The sequence below is a fragment of the Cryptomeria japonica genome, chromosome 9 (assembly GCF_030272615.1).
Source record: "Cryptomeria japonica chromosome 9, Sugi_1.0, whole genome shotgun sequence".
Classification (NCBI taxonomy): Eukaryota; Viridiplantae; Streptophyta; class Pinopsida; order Cupressales; family Cupressaceae; genus Cryptomeria; species Cryptomeria japonica.
Genome location: NC_081413.1, coordinates 111,618,352 through 111,636,150, shown reverse-complemented (window position 1 = coordinate 111,636,150; position 17,799 = coordinate 111,618,352).

Here is a 17,799-nt window from a genome sequence, read left to right as displayed (position 1 = left end):
CCACCATATGCTCCTGACCCCCTGTGAAATATGCGTGCCGCTTCCAACCTCATGGCTCGTGAAGAATACTCTACCCTTCGTGGCTCCCATGGCCGCCGCCTCTCTTGCCCCTTCACAAAAGAAAACACACACACACAAGCCCTAACCCAATTTTTGGGTTAGGGCAAAATACAAATAGATAAATAGAAAAAAAATATGTGTGGGTTAGAATTCAAAAAGTTAGGGTTACATTCTTTTTAAGAAGTAAATGAATAAGTAAAATAATAATAAGAAAAAAGAAAAGAGGGGGAAAACCCTATCCGAAATTTGTATAGGGTATTTCCCCCCATAGATTTGAGCTAGACTAAAATGATATAACTATATCATTTAGTAATGCTCATTAAATATTTTATAAGATATATATATATATATATATATATATATAGTATGGTATAATTATTTTCAAATGTGTCCAAATAGCTATTTACCTATATATATATATATATATATATATTCAGGTTAAAAAGTCTTGTTGGGGATATTTGAATTATTAAGAAGTTATAAGAGTTTCTTTTGGACTTATTAAGGAGTTTATTTAAAAGTTTATATTAAATCCTTTTTGGTTCCATTAATATAGGAAATTAAAAAATAATATTTTTGTTAGTATTTAGCCTTAGTGGAATTAATTATTTATATTGGCCAAACATTAATTGTATTTTATAGGGTAAATTTCATTAAGGACTCCATTACTCCCTTTAGCCAATTTTTAGACAAATTATGCATATTGTTATAATAAACAATAGGTTTATTTAATCTAAGAGCTAGGGCAAATTAATTTAGACCCTAGGTAATTAAAAGACTATTTGAGATTTATAATATCTCTTGCAAATTTAATTTGAGATTTTTGTTTAACGAAATTATCATTTATTATTTGGCGAGATTATAATAATTCTTTTGGAGAATTAATATTTCGCATTTAATTTAAATCACCTCGCTCGCTTGATCTAGTGGTTTAGATTATTTCTAGTTGGAAAGTGTAGCGTCGTAAATTGTACGCACTTGCTAGGGTGGTACAATTTCACACTTAGTTTAGCACCCGCCTTGGTGCATTTTACATTTTGCATTGCATTTCTCCTTTAGCACTTAATTAATCAAATTAATTAGGTCTAAGGTCCTATTTCATCATCCTTCACATCATAAAGTCAGGCCCTTTCATTAAAGTGTGCCCCTTTTCATTTTATTCCTCCAATACATCATCTAATCAAAAACCCTAATTAGGGCTTCTTTTGAACTTGGGGGCTTGATTTCGGGGGTCAAAACATCTCGAAATCACCTGTAACTTTGGAATTCTCTCTAAAATCATCATATCTGACGGCCCTGAAAATTTGGTGAAAAGTTGTCGGGACCATGGCGCCCGGAGGGCACACGGTCCCGGACATTTTTCTCGAAATTTTAGAAGCGCGATCCAATCATAAAATAAAGCTTAAGCCCAAGAAATTGGTGGGAGATTCAATCTCTAAGTCGGCCTAGAGTTGAAATTAAGACCTAGGGTTTCATATATAAGAGCTCTCTTTCTTCATTGAAAAGGATCCAGATTTTTGGTTTTCAAGGGCCTTCTATGCAGCGAAAGAGTAGATCTTTGAAGACTTCAACAACATTCAACATCCATCCATCAAGTATTCATCAATTTCATTCATCCATTTAGGGCTTTGAAGACATTGAAGAGCAATAGGGGATCACCGACTGAAGATTGGCTTGTACCCCTCCCTTGGGGTTGGGTATGATTTCATGTTGTTTTCATGTCTTTGCATAAGCCTCATTATATCACTTGTATTCATGCTTTAGATCTCTTTACATCTTGATTTGGAGCATTTATATTATCATTTACAAGCAATTAGGGTTTACTTTCTAGGTTGCTCTAGTTTGCTTACTTGCATTTTAGGATCTTGCACACACACAAGGTCTGCACACACACTACTTTTACAATACAACCTGGCTATACATGGAGATGGAAACCACCAAAGCGGGGGTTTGACTAAGGCCAAACCCTATATAGCTGCCTACAACCCTTTTCAGATATAAGTGCAGATTTTTGAGTTCGAAGGACGCCGCAAGTTGCAGATCCGACAGAAGCGGACTGAGACGGAACAACACACCAAATTGTAGAGAAAAAGACCAGGACAGGGGCGTGGGGCGCCCTGGTCCTGCCAGGACAGGGGCGCTGGGCGCCTTGGTCCCTAGGACAGGGGCGCTGGGCACCCTGGTCCCTCTGTCAGACAGCAAGTTTCAACATTTTTGACAGCTTTTCAGGTTGCAAAACAATAGTTTTAGGAGCAGTTTCAGGGGCAAAATCAGGACCGTGGTGCCCGCGCCCCCGTCCCGAACATTTTCACTCAGATTTTAACACTAGGTACGCATTTACATTCTTGTCTTGTCCTTGTGTTTACAACTTTCCATTGTTTAAGTTCAATTCTGCAATCTTGTTATTAGTTCATACTTGCACTCTAGGACTAGTAGTTGAACTTGCATCATTTTATCTATCATTTGCAACAAAGGAATGGAAATCCTAATAGGTAGCCCGTGGCTCTCTCTTCCACAAAAAGAAGTAGCCAATTGTGTGATACCTCTAGGCTCTTTCGTATTCCACAAGTGTGTGATTGAAAGTGAGATTAGGGCATGTTTGCTTAGTGTCACTTTTTCCCCCACACATTTTGGTGAACCCGACGTGAACTCCAATCTTCTCTAATTCTGATTTATGTTTTCAAATTTGAGTGTTTATGCTATTTCAAATTCAAATTTGTATTTACAAGTTTTAATTTCTTGCAAGATTCAAAAAATTAGAAGGAATTTTTGCTAAAACTCTAATTTTTCAATTCAAAGTTGAACTTGTGGATAGCTTAATTGGGATCAATTTGATTTAGGAACTCATTTGAATCATAAATTTCATTTTCTAAATCTACATTCTAAGTGCTTGCATTGGTTAAAATTAAACATTTCCTTCTATTTTGCATGTGTTATCATTTGAAAGAGGAAAATTGTTGTCATGATGCATTCATTTGATAATGGGTTAGCTTCCCTTGTTTCAATTTTTCCTTCTCCTAAAGAACCTCCTCCCATCTATAACAACATTTTAGTGCCTAAAAGAGTTGCTTCCAATCCCTTTGAGACTCTCCCATGCTCTAAGGATGAAGACTTTAAGAGTGATCTTGACAATTCTCCTAAAATGTGCCCTTCCTATTTATCTATCCTAGAGGAAGAGAATGATATCATAAACACATTTCTTAATGTTACTTCACCTTCCCTACATGATGCCTCTCTAAGTGAAAAGGTATTGATGGACATTGACTTATTTTCTCCTAAAGTTGGTCCTTCCAATGGGGGCATGTTAGAGCAACAAGAGGTTATGAACACTTCTTTCAAAGATCTCCTTCCTAAGCATGAATCTTTGGAGAAATATGTTCATGTTCCTCCTAAAAAACACTCCCTTCATGAGGATCCTTTTGTGCAAGAAGATGACATGATCCCTACATTCCCTAGTGATGGCATTTCCTTTTCCAACAAAATTCCCACTAGAGATGATGAATTAATGATAAATGCTTACCCTTCTCCTAAAGTTTGTCTTACCCATAAGCATCCCTTAGAGAAATAAGATGAAATAATAAGCAATTTCCTTAATTCTCTCTCCCCTAAAGATCATATTGAACATATTTTGAGGAAAGAGGATGGGTTTAACACATCTATTGATGCTCTCCCTCCTAAGGATGAGGAATTAATAAACAATGTTATCTCCTCTCCTGAAATTGATGATACTTCAAACATTCCTTTCAACAACTTCACTATTTGGGATGAACCATTAAAAGAAGGCGTAGATTATTCTCTACCCCATGAGAGAACCCTAGCCAAAGGGGATGAAATCAAGATTGAAAACTCCCTTTATAGTTTCTCACTTTCCTTGAATCTCAATTATTCTCCCTCTAAAAATAAAGCATCTCCCTCTCCTCAACTTGGTTCTATTCATAAGGATACCCTAGTTCAAAGCAAGATGGTTGACATCTCTTTCAAAGATCTCCCTCTCAAAAGTGAGACTTTAGAGAGTAATTTTGATCCTCCTCCTAGAGAGTTTATTCCCCATGTAGATCCTTTGATGATAGAGGATGATATGACCTTTCCTAGTATAACTCTTCCTACTAGAACATGAATGCCTACCCCTCGTCTCTCTCCTAAAATTGATTTAATCCGTGATGAGATTTTAGTGCAAGAGAACACTATCAATAATTCTTCCAACACTTTTTTTCATTCCTCTAAACCATCCTCAATCAATTTGATACATGTGAATGAAACACCTAACAAACCTCTCTTCACTGTCCAAGGTACTTGTCCTTCTCAAAATTCTCAACCTTTAAATAAGCCTATCTTAGTGGTTCAAGGTGGTTATGCTAATGATTCTTTTTGCACTCCTAAGAAACCTATTATTACTGTGCAAGGAGGTTATTCTACTAAGAGCCCTTATGAGTATGCTAAGCAACTGACTAGAGAGAGTTATAATGCGGTTGCTCATACCTATAACACAAGAAACAATAGGCAACCTAATCCTCCTCCAGTTATCCCAACTTCACTTCCTCCTTCCCAACCTATTCTTCCTCAAGCTCCTCGTATTTCACAAGTTCTTGATAAGGAATATGATCTCATAGAACAACTTAAAGCTACCCCTGCTAAGATATCCCTTTGGGATTTGATCCAAACTTCTTCTGCTCATCATGGAATGTTACAAGATGCCTTGAAAGATTTGAATGTTCCTCCACCTAATACATCTAGTAATATAGTGTCTTTGGTTAACTCTGTGATGAATCCTAAAGCTCAAATTGTGTTTACTCAAGATGAGTTGCCTACTAGTGAAATTCAAAATCAATATGATCCCTTGATGATTGTGGTTATCATAAATGACACTGCTATAAGACGAACACTGGTAGATAATGGTTCTGGCCTTAATGTGTGTAGCATTAATCTATTGCATAAGATGAATGTGGATACATCCCTTATTGAGCTTGACTCTCATCCCATTCAAGGCTTTGATAATGTGGCTAAGTCTTCATTAGGTATTATCACCTTACCCATCACAGTGGGACCTGTTACTTTGCCTACTCCTATCCATGTTATGTCGGGAAATCTAACATACAACTTGTTATTAGGGAGACCTTGGATTCACAGAATGCAAGCTGTCCCCTCTACATTGCATAGGCAAGTTAAATTTATTTATAATAATAAGACATATACCTTGATAGGTGATACTAATTTTCAAGCTTGTTTGCAAACATCTACTTCCAAAGGGAGTTCTTCTAAGCCTTCCTCTTCTAGTGATGACTCGTTAAACAATATACCTATGGATGAATCATCACCCTCTGATAATCAAAATTCTTTGGATGAGTCTGAAGTTCCTGAAGAAGATTCTTCTCAACTTGAATCTACACATGAAAAGGCTTTTGATCCTAAGAAGGCAAAAGACGATTGGGGATCTCTTGATTTTAATCCCACCTTTGTAGGTGAGTATAGGGTTCCTCCTAGAGAGCTTAAAGTTAAAAAGAAGGAAGAAACTAGAGATCAATCAGTCTTACTTGAACCTATGAGCAATAATTTTGTGGCCGCTTCTCAAACTTCTTCTCCTCACACCTCTAATTCTAAAGAATTTGATTCTTTGTCCTATGAAAAACCACCTTCTCTTTCTGAAATGGCTAATCGTTATGGTCGTGGTTTTCACATTTTGGCTAAGAGTGGCTATAGTGGAAATGGTTGTGGCGCAAATGAACAAGGAATTAAAGTTCCTTTAGAACATAACATGCATGAATATTCATTTGGACTTGGATATAATCTTTCTAAGCCCACCAAAGCATCTAAAAGACCATCTCTCAATGTGAATGCTATATTTAGTAGTGATGATGATCTCACTTCAACTAAATCATCTTCTACTTCTATCAACTCTCATTCCCCCCATAAGGAAATCTTGGCGATGAGCAAATCTCTTTATGACTCCCCTCAAATTTCTAAATCCACTTATGAATCTTTATCTCCTATTCATCATAAAGTCCTTTCCTCCAAGGATAAGGCTCTAATAAATTACACTCATCCTTCTTCTAAGATTTCTTGTGACTTTTCTTCCTCAATTTTTATCATTTTATACATGTTTTTGATCTCACTTATAATTGAGCATTTAGCCTGTCATATTCAAATACCTCATTCAATCTATCATGTCTTTAAATAACATTAATGGCTATTATGTTGCTCATCATTATGTGACATTGGTAGCTCATTTACTGGGGGCTCATTATCATTCATGATGGTACAATTTCAAGTGCAATCATATTTTTGAAGCAACATAATAGCCTAATTTTTCTATGTTATCTCTTGGGGTAATAGTGTGGAAATATTGATCATCTTTTCTTTATAATTCTCTTTTCCTAGATATGGGAGAAGATGTGTATTCTCTTTCTTATCCTACCCACTTCTTGTGAGGAGCATTTTACATACACTAATGTCTTGCTTGCATGAACTCATGTGAGTATGTAGTACATTTTTCTTATGTCTAAATCTCTCCCTAGAAGATTGTGTAAGTCCTTCTCATTGTCCTTATCCTTGGGAGGCAATGATCTTTTCTTATTTTTATCTAAGGATCCACTTTTTCCTATTTCATGGATGGTGTGAACTTTATTACTTGATGTTATTCCTTGTATGCAATTGTTGTTGTTTGTTCAAGGATTCTCTCTTACAAGAGGTGTAAGTCCTTGACTACAACCTCTTTTGCACTTGGTAAAATACATCCATAATGAATTCACTCTCCCAATTGGGTTAGAAAGAGCATCATCCTTCATTAAGAATCACTTTCACCTCGCAAAAGAAGGAAGTATTGCATTCTTATTCTCTTCTTTGTCTTATTCTATAAGATGTTATATTTGTCTAAGACAATTCCTCTCGGGGATAGGCATCTTTTGTACAAAGATTTCTTCTCCTCTAAGGATCTCCTTTACACATACTACAAGATATCCCTTTTTTCAACTATCTTATCCTTGCTTAAAGAGTGCAAAACTCTCTTGCTTGGATCTACGACATTGTTGCATTTTTGGGATATCTTCTTTTAAGGTAGGTATCCTTGTTCTACTTTACTTATGACATAAACATTACACTTTTTGAGCAATGGGTCATTATCGAAACTAGAGCACAGACTCTTAGAGCGAGATGTCTCCATTTTTCTTTTATGCAAGGTGATTATTCTCAGAACCAGAGCACAAACTCTTAGAGTGAGATGTCACACTTTTGTACTATACATATACAGGTTGTAGCATACTCGGGCATATACTCCTATGAGGTGCTTCTAACCTCCTATACACACACATGCATGAGGTTGAGTGGAACTAGCGACATAAGGCTAGACTTTCTCACTCTCCTCCCTTACATGGATCACCTAGACAGACTCTAGGGGCTAGTTTTCCATGTCCTTTTTCCCATGGATCACCTAGACAAGATCTAGGGGTGAGAAGTCCATGTTTTCTCTCTCACTATTCTTTTCATGGATCACCAATGTGTGTATTCATGCTTTTTTCCTTTCTTTTCTTCTCTTTGCATTTTGTTTCCATTTACATCCTTCATCTTGTGTTAGAGAACTCTCAAATCCTCAAACTCTTTGTTGTGTTAGAATTGAGATTTAGTCCTCTTTCTTACCAAATGATTCTCCATTAGTTTTTTATCAAATCTTCTTGTGAGCATTTGTCATCAATATTCTTTAACAATTCGAAGTGGTAAACATGATACCCTGTTTCAACTCACTAAAATTAGCAAGCCAAAACAGGTGGGGCATATAGCTACCCTCGAATTTTCATCACCTTCCTTAGTAAGCATTAGGTGATTTTGTGATCTAACATGTGGTTTTGTAGGTTGTGGTTCCTAACTGAGTACTGCAGATACCGCTGGGGGCTTCGTTCGACAGACTTATGGATATATCCTTTTTCAAATGATGTTTTCTTTCTATACTTTAGCTTGCATATGCACGTAGTACTCATATGACCGCTAAAGTGGGGGCTAAATGTAGTGTCATAAATTGTACGCACTTGCTAGGGTGGTACAATTTCACACTTAGTTTAGCACCCGCCTTGGTGCATTTTACATTTTGCTTTGCATTTCTCCTTTAGCACTTAATTAATCAAATTAATTAGGTCTAAGGTCCTATTTCATCATCCTTCACATCATAAAATTAGGCCCTTTCATTAAAGTGTGCCCCTTTTCATTTTATTCCTCCAATACATCATCTAATCAAAAACCCTAATTAGGGCTTCTTTTGAACTTGGGGGCTTGATTTCGGGGGTCAAAACATCTCGAAATCACCTGTAACTTTGGGATTCTCTCTAAAATCATCATATCTGACGGCCCTGAAAATTTGGTGAAAAGTTGTCGGGACAATGGCGCCCAGAGTGCACACGGTCTCGGACATTTTTCTCGAAATTTTAGGAGCGCGATCCAATTATAAAATAAAGCTTAACCGCAAGAAATTGGTGGGAGATTCAATCTCTAAGTCGGCCTAGAGTTGAAATTAAGACCTAGGGTTTCATATATAAGAGCTCTCTTTCTTCATTGAAAAGGATCCAGATTTTTGGTTTTCAAGGGCCTTCTATGCAGCGAAAAAGAAGATCTTTGAAGACTTCAACAACATTCAACATCCATCCATCAAGTATTCATCAATTTCATTCATCCATTTAGGGCTTTGAAGACATTGAAGAGCAATAGGGGATCACCAACTGAAGATTGGCTTGTACCCCTCCCTTGGGGTTGGGTATGATTTCATGTTGTTTTCATGTCTTTGCATAAGCCTCATTATATCACTTGTATTCATGCTTTAGATCTCTTTACATCTTGATTTGGAGCATTTATATTATCATTTACAAGCAATTAGGGTTTACTTTCTAGGTTGCTCTAGTTTGCTTACTTGCATTTTAGGATCTTGCACACACACAAGGTCTGCACACACGCTACTTTTACAATACAACTTGGCTATTCGTGGAGGTGGAAACCACCAAAGCGGGGGTTTGACTAAGGCAAAACCCTATATAGCCGCCTACAACCCTTTTCAGATATAAGTGCAGATTTTCGAGTTCGAAGGACGCCGCAAGTTGCAGATCCGACGGAAGCAGACTGAGACGGAACAACACACCAAATTGCAGAGAAAAAGACCAGGACAGGGGCATGGGGCACCCTGGTCCTGCCAGGATAGGGGCACTGGGCGCCCTGGTCCCTCTGTCAGACAACAAGTTTCAGCATTTTTGACAGCTTTTCAGGTTGCAAAACAACATTTTCAGGAGCAGTTTCAGGGGCAAAATCAGGATAGTGGCGCCCGCGCCCCCGTCCCGAACATTTTCATGCAGATTCTAACACCAGGTACGCATTTACATTCTTGTCTTGTCCTTGTGTTTACAGCTTTCCATTGTTTAAGTTCAATTCTGCAATCTTGTTATTAGTTCATACTTGCACTCTAGGACTAGTAGTTGAACTTGCATCATTTTATCTATCATTTGCAACAAAGGAATAGAAATCCTAATAGGTAGCCTGTGGCTCTCTCTTCCACAAAAAGAAGTAGCCAATTGTGTGATACCTCTAGGCTCTTTCGTATTCCACAAGTGTGTGATTGAAAGTGAGATTAGGGCATGTTTGCTTAGTGTCACTTTTTCCCCCACACAGAAAGAAATCAAACGTAGTTAAGACAAGCCTTGTTATTGCTTTATTTAGCAAATTTAGTTTTATTAGGTTAAGTTTTAAAAAAAAAATTATTCCATTTGTGCCCAAAAGTTTGGGCATGACAATATATATTTTATGTTGATTATTGATGATTATTCTAGAATGTGTAGGGTTACTTTTCTCAGGGAGAAATCAAAAGCTTTTGAAAATTCAAGTTATACAAGGCAATGGTAGAAAATGAAACCGGTAAGAAAGTCAAATGTTTGAGATCTGATCAAGGAGGTGAATTTACATCTAAGGAATTTAATACATTCCGTGAAGTGAATGGAATCAAAAGACAACTATCAGCACCCCAGACACCTCAGCGGAATGGAATTATGGAAAGAAAGAACAAAACTATTCTTGAAGCAGCTAGAAGCATGATATTGGAAGCCAATCTACCTCATGTGTATTGGAGAGAAGCAATGAATACAACGGTTTACACTTTCAACAGAGTTCACATCAAAGGTGAAACCGGTAAGAGCCCTTATGAACTATGGTTTGGTAATACTCCTACTCTTAAATACTTAAGAATATTTGGAAGCAAATGTTATATTAGAAGAGATGAGTATGTTGGTAAATTTGATCCTAGAAGTGATGAAGGAATATTTCTTGGTTATTCATCTAAGAGCAAGGCATATAGATGTTTTAATAAAAGATTGCAGAAGATCATTGAGAGTGCTAATGTGAAGATAGATGAACACTTTAGAGGAAATTCAAGGTCTGTAGATTCTGAACTGGCAGTTGAGATGATCCTAATTGAACCAATACAAAGTGAACCAGTACAAAATGTGGATCCAATCACACCGGCATCATCAGAGAATTCCACAATGACTAAAGAACAACAACATGAGAATAAACCCAGGTATGTAAGATTGAATCACTCAGAAAATCAGATAATTGGGAATAAGTATCAAGGTGTTATGACTAGAGGAAGACTGGCAAATGAAGAGGTATGCTTAATTTATCGAACTGAACCAGCATTTGTTATTGAAGCATGTCAAGATGAACATTGGATTAAAGGAATGGAAGATGAATTAGAACAAATTGAAAAGAACAATACATGGAAATTAGTTCCCCGGCCTAAAGACAAACATATAATTGGAACTAAATGGGTATTCAGAAATAAACTTAATGAAGATGGTAAGGTAATTAGGAACAAAGCAAGATTAGTGTGTAAAGGATATTCACAGAAGGAGGGAATTGATTATAATGAAACCTTTGCACCGGTAGTTAGAATTGAGGCAGTCAGATTACTTCTTGCATTTGCAGCTCATAAGAATGATAAAGTATATCAGATGGATGTAAAATGTGCATTTTTGAATGGTGAGCTTGAAGAGGAAGTTTACATTGAACAACCTGATGGATTTTCATTGAAAAATGATAAAGATATGGTTTGCAAATTAAGGAAAGCTTTGTATGGATTGAAGTAAGCTCCAAGAGCTTGGTATGCTAGATTGGAGAAATATCTTTTGAAGCTTCATTACACTAAAGGTAATGCTGACAACAACTTATATCTCAAAGTGACTAATGATGACATCTTGGTTATTGAATTTTTTGTTGATGATATCATTTTTGGAGGAGAAGATGGATTGTTTACAGACTTTGCTAATAAGATCCAGGAAGAATTTGAAATGTCTATGATTGGAGAGATAAAATTCTTTTTAGGATTGCAGATTTCACAAACTGATAAAGGTATATTCATATGTCAAACAAAATACTTGAAGGAACTACTGAAAAAATTTGGTATGGAAAACTCTAAACCGGTAAGTACTCCTATGACTACAACTGATAAATTGACATTGAAGGATGATTCAACTCCTATTAATCCGACAAGATACAAATGTATGATTGGAGGTTTACTGTATTTAACACAAACAAGACTTGATATAATGAATGCAGTATGTATTGTTTCAAGATTTCAGAGTAATCCTAAAGAAAATCATGAATCAGCAGTAAAAAGGATTTTCCGGTATCTACAAGGCATAACGAATCTTGGTTTATGGTACCCTAAAGATGAACATTTTGATTTATGTGCATACACTGATGCAAATTGGGTAGGAGATGTAGATGACAGAAAGAGTACCAATGTCAGAGCATTCTTTCTTGGCAGCATATTGATTTCATGGTTAAGCAAGAAGCAGAGTTGTAAATCATTATCAACAGTAGAATCATAATATGTTGCAGAAACAACTAATTGTACTCAGGTATTATGGATTAAGAAAATGTTGAAGGACATAAAGGTAAAATGCAAACAACCTATAATCATTTATTTGTGATAATTCAATAGCAATTGATATATCAAAGAATCCGGTATTCCACTCTAAAACTAAGCATGTTTCTATCAAATATAATTTTCTAAAAGAGAATGTTGAAGCAAAAGAAGTGAGATTGGTTTATGTGAATACTAAAGAGCAGATTGCAGATATCTTTACTAAGCCTTTGCCTAAGGAAAATTTTGAATATCTCAGAGAGCATCTTGGGGTAATACCCCCACCGGTAGAGACTTAGATGATTGAAGATTGGCATCAAACCAATAGAAACTAACAAAGAAACCTTTTTCTGGCTTTGATGGAGGAGAGCTACTTCTCAGGGGGAGTAGTTGATTGTATGTTCTGGTATTTTTTTATTGCTTTGGTATTTGATGTCAAAGAGGGGGAGAGATCTATGGAAAAACATTCTTGGGAGAGAGATCTATGAGACATTATTCATTGAGGGAGAGATATATACTCTTTGTATGATTTTGATTTTTGGTATTGATCTATTCTGGAGATTGTTGGTTTTTTGGTTTTTGGCATTCTGATTTGGCACTTAGATGTTTTTCCATCTAGTGTTGTCATCAATGCCAAAGGGGGAGATTGTTGGTATTATGGATGTGTTGCATTAGTTTTTTCATTGATGTCAACACTTATCCTTCTGGAGATCTACATTGTTGATTTAGCATTATGGTTATATTGGTTTATTGTTGAATCAATGCATTGTGTTCACCTGCAAGGCCAGTGACTTATGCACAGTCATCGATATATGCTCACCGACAAGTTATATGGTTCACCAACACCGAGGATGACTTGTTATCATCTGGAGATCACTTGATTATGTTGAAGACATGGTTTGGATACTTGGTTTTGGTGTTTTGGTTATTGGTCTAATCGGGTTGACATATTTGTTGTTACCGACAGATTGGTCTAGGTTATGGACCAGTATGTGTTATCTATTCCAGATCAGCATGACACATAATGGAGATGATTTATTGATTGAATATTGTTGTAAATGTATTGAGACAATATGATGCATCACATCAATACTTATTTGTAATTGATTTAATTGTAATATTCTTAGAGAGCCGACCTACACATTTGGTCTTAGATTTTGTATATATGTAAGATCTCATTTGTGAGATGAACTATGGTATGTAAGGTTATGGTATGGTATTGTAACATGGTATTTATGAATATTGAAGATCATATGAGAAGACCATAGAGAAGGATCAAGGAAGGTTTGAAGGTGTTTATCAGAGCTTAATTGGTACTGAATCCAACATTGGAGATGCTATTTCGAGTAGAAAATTATTCTAGAATTTAACCATCCTATTGTAGTCATTGTGACTCCCATTTGAGCAGTGTGCTCTAGGTGGTTGGCCTTTCTACATGTTAAAACCCCATTTGTATACACATACTATCTATAGTAGTATCATCTGATTGTGGGTAAGGTTTTCCACCGTGGTTTTTCCCCTTACAAGGTTTCCACATCAAAATCTTTGTGTCATGTGTTGTGGATATTGTTTCTCTTTCCGTTTCATGCATTAAGTTTTACCAGTATTGATATTAACTACTAATCTATTAACCAACATTAAGTTTTGTTTACCAATATTAAGTATCAAGTTTGAATAAGTTATAATTGGGTTGAAATTCATTGACAACTGATTCACCCCCCCCCTCTCAGTTGCCTTCTGGTTCCTAATAGTCATTTGACCTTCTTTGTTCATTATCTCTAATGGGAGGAATTATTCCTCACATGAGGTATTTTCCTTGTCATTCTTCAAGCAAAGTATTTTTATTTCACATCTCTTTTGGGAAGGATTTCTTTCCATTAGGTTTTCTCCTTTTCTCCATTTGTGAGAGATCATTTGTAAATGGGCACCTCATTAGGCCTAGTAGTTGGGACTTATCCATGCATATTTGCATCATATATACATTATTTCACCTTTCTATTTCTCCCTATGTTGCACTTAAGGGGGGGTGTTGGTCTGAAGAAAGTGTTTTACCTAACTAGTTCACCTAGTAGGGCCTACTAACATGTTAAGTTTACTTAGGTCCTAGGAATCTTTCCAAAAGTCTTAGTTGCATGAGGTCTTATATTATTTTATCTTTTTTTTAATCTCATTTACTTCTTGTGTCTTAGGTAATTTAATATTTTTGTGTTGGTTATCCCATGTCATAGGATTAAGACACTTGTCATGATCTTGTCTAATCCTATCTCTCACCTTGCCTATATAAAAATAGATGAAATGCATCTATTTTAATTCCTCTTATTCTCTTAAGAATGATTGACACTACCATACCCTCCTCATTATGTGGAAGAGAAGGAAATTATTCCTCAAAAAATTAAAACAGGCATTTTGGACAATTTTCTTGAAAAATACAATAGATTTATATATAATTATAGAACTGGGCTTCAAGGATTTGTCCATAGATCTACAATTTTATGAATTGTTACTCATTTATTGTTATGGTTTAATGGACCCACACTACAAGTTTATTGTTTAATGGATTTTTAACTTTCTATTGTCTATTGCATCATTTAGCCAAAAAAAACCTTTTGAGTAGTAATCATGATCAAGGGTGTAAAGTATAGATATAAATTTTTATTTTCTAACTTGTATCCCCACTATGTTGTTCATGGATATGACACATCAAATGGGGTTTTGTGGGTCCTTTTCAACTAGAAACAAAGTATTTGTAATGTTTAACATTTATGTCTTAAACAACATGGAAGAAAGAAACCGTATTTGTAATGTTTAATATTTATGTCTTAAACAACATGGAAGAAAGAAACCATCTTTGGTATTGGATTATGGATGTATTTCCTAGGACTTGATTATTCTATAATGACATTTTAATGCGGTTGAGATAGAATCTATAAAATAAGGTTATAATGTACTAATGGTATGGATGAATGGTAAGGAAGAGGTGATATTCTACACGTGTAGCATATTTAGTCTTCATGACCCTAATATTGATCATAAAAATTCTTCACCTAGTTTATTTATGTTGTCTAAAATACACAATCAATCTAAAATATTGTTACAATGAATTGAACATGAAATGATTTTGGTGTAGCCATACTTTCCATTATGAGCTCCTACATAATTCTAGTTGAGCCTCTACCAAATATTGTGCTTTTTTACCTATCTCTTATATATTTTTAAGTCAAGTGAGGTATTTATAAACCTAAAATAAAATTTAAAATCTTAAAAACATCACTTCTTCATTGTAGGCCTACTATTTTTCACGCTTGACATGTTTTGAGTTCAGTTCCATGTCTGAGGTGACATTAGATAGATATTTTAGTGTGTTAATGTCATAACACCCAGCACCCACTATATCTATTTATTTACTAGAGGGCACACATCTAGAAAACATATTGTGTGGCCTTCACTTTATATTGTAATTATATATCCAGTCAACCTTAGGCAATGCCTTTCCATAAGAGTTTTCAACTCTAGGTGGCTAAGATTTACCACTAGTGTAGGTGTCTGTCTGATACCTATTCTATTAAAGGGACCTAGCTAAAATATGGACTTCACTATTTGAGGGTTAACAATAGAGCATAATGTAAAGTAATTTTAATCCTTTTTTAAAGATGTTTCTTATGTATGAAATAAAGTGTGATTTAACCTTCTCAAGGAAATTTCATCAGTTACATTCATTTCCTATGCACATACTATAATAGGGTTTTAAATAAATGAAAAACATTTATAATGGTCATGCATACTATAAGACAATAAATATTTTCATGGTCTATGGATAATGTACCACATCTTCACATTCGATTGAAATGCTAAGGATTTGACTAAATTTTAACCAAAACATATCAAGGGCATGCACACTAAAATGAGAGAATATTATAGAGTATAAATTGTGATGTGTGCAATTTTTTCTTCTATATTTCAACCCTAATTTAGTGGGGTTGTAAAGAAAGGTGATATAATACATTAAAGTGATTTTTCATAAAACAATTGAATAAATAATAATTATTTTTTTAGGATATTAAAAAGGATGCATAGGCTTATATTCCCATCTTAGTTTTTTCTATGTTTTTTATAATGTGAAACTTACCTCTAAGGAATGCATGAGGAAAATCATTTATTATTTATTATCATAAAATAAAGCATGCAAAAAATAAATAGCATGTATATTATCTATTATCTACAATAAGTTATTGAATTCAAATGGACGTAAAGAGAAAATAAATTGGTATGATTTAAATTGGGTTAGAACAGGAAATTTTGGATAAACACGGTGTAGAAGAAAAAATTAATGGTTGAGTAACCACAATAGCTAGCTTAGTGACCAAAAGTATTAATATTTAAGAAAATGATTGTGATAATTAAAAAATATGTTTCCCTCCATTAAATTGATTGTCTATTATAGAATAAAATCAATTTAAGGAGAATGTAGACATAGAAAGGGAAAAAAGGAAATGAATAAGATAATGTATACTAGTAGGAAGAAATAAGAAGTAGGAATATTGGTCATAGGAATATATGACAAGTAGAAGCATTGCAAGTGTGAGGTGGTAGGAAAATAATATCATGTGTAAATATGAGAGAAATTTAGAGTATATGAAGAAGAGATATCCCTGAACCATGTACATTGAAATATTTCTCCTAAGAATATACAACACAATGTTAGAAAAATAGGCACCATCATAACATAGTAGCATAAAATGTAACAAGTAAAGTATGAGATAGATACATACAATCCAATAAAAAAAGGAAGATAATTCATTTATACATGTAATATCAGAAGTATCAAATATTGTATAAAGAGATTAGAAAACATGTCTAAAATAACATAGAAGTTGAGAAAGAAGAGTATAATTATAAAGTATGACAAAAGTGAGTATTAAAACATACAAAGTAAACACACAAGAATTTATGTATGAAATCAAGAATTAAGTAATAGTTAGTATTATAGGTGTCATTCACCTTTAATCCTAAAATATTGTTTAAATTAAAAAAGAGAAATAATGTTTGATCTCCAAGAAACATGGAGAGGATGAAAATGGAAAATGACAAGTGTGTGGGGACAATTGTGTATTATTATTTTACTCTCTCATGTGTAATTATAATGGAATTTATCATAATTTATTGTAAAATAATTCAAATAGAAGCTATGGAGCATCTTCCTCTGCATGGGCTCTTAAAAAGTACTAATTTACTCTTATGCATCATATAGGATTGGAAGACAATTTAATTATTATATTTGATATTTATGATGTAGTGGTGTAAGAGGGACGCGTCTGTTCTAGCTCCTAAAAGTGGTACGACGCGACTAACACACGATGTTAGTCGTAAACGTCAATCATAGATTTTTTATCCGACAATGGAGAATGCATAACATGTCTTGTTAGTCTAATAGATTCGTCTTTTTTGTAGCCAAAATAGACACAACCGTGTAAGAGGGGTTGTGTAATATTCTATGAGGTTGAACAAGTAGATATGAAAATTGGATTTTTTATGGAAGTTATTGGTGCCTAGTTTTGGGTCCATGGTATTTGTCCATTATTTTGTAAATCATTCATGGTTTCTCACTCCCTATTATTATATACATTCTAACATTTGGGTAGTAGTTATAATACAATTTTTATAAGCAAACATACTACTAGAATGCTATCACATTGAGGAGAGAATTTTCTTGACTATCTACTCTTAATTTAAATAATTAATACAAATTTATGCTCTCATTAATGGTGATTTTTTTTCTTGCAAGTATTTATCAATGTACATCTAATTTTTTTGTGTTTTGTTATTATGTAGTCTTCTCATTTTATATGCTTTCTCCA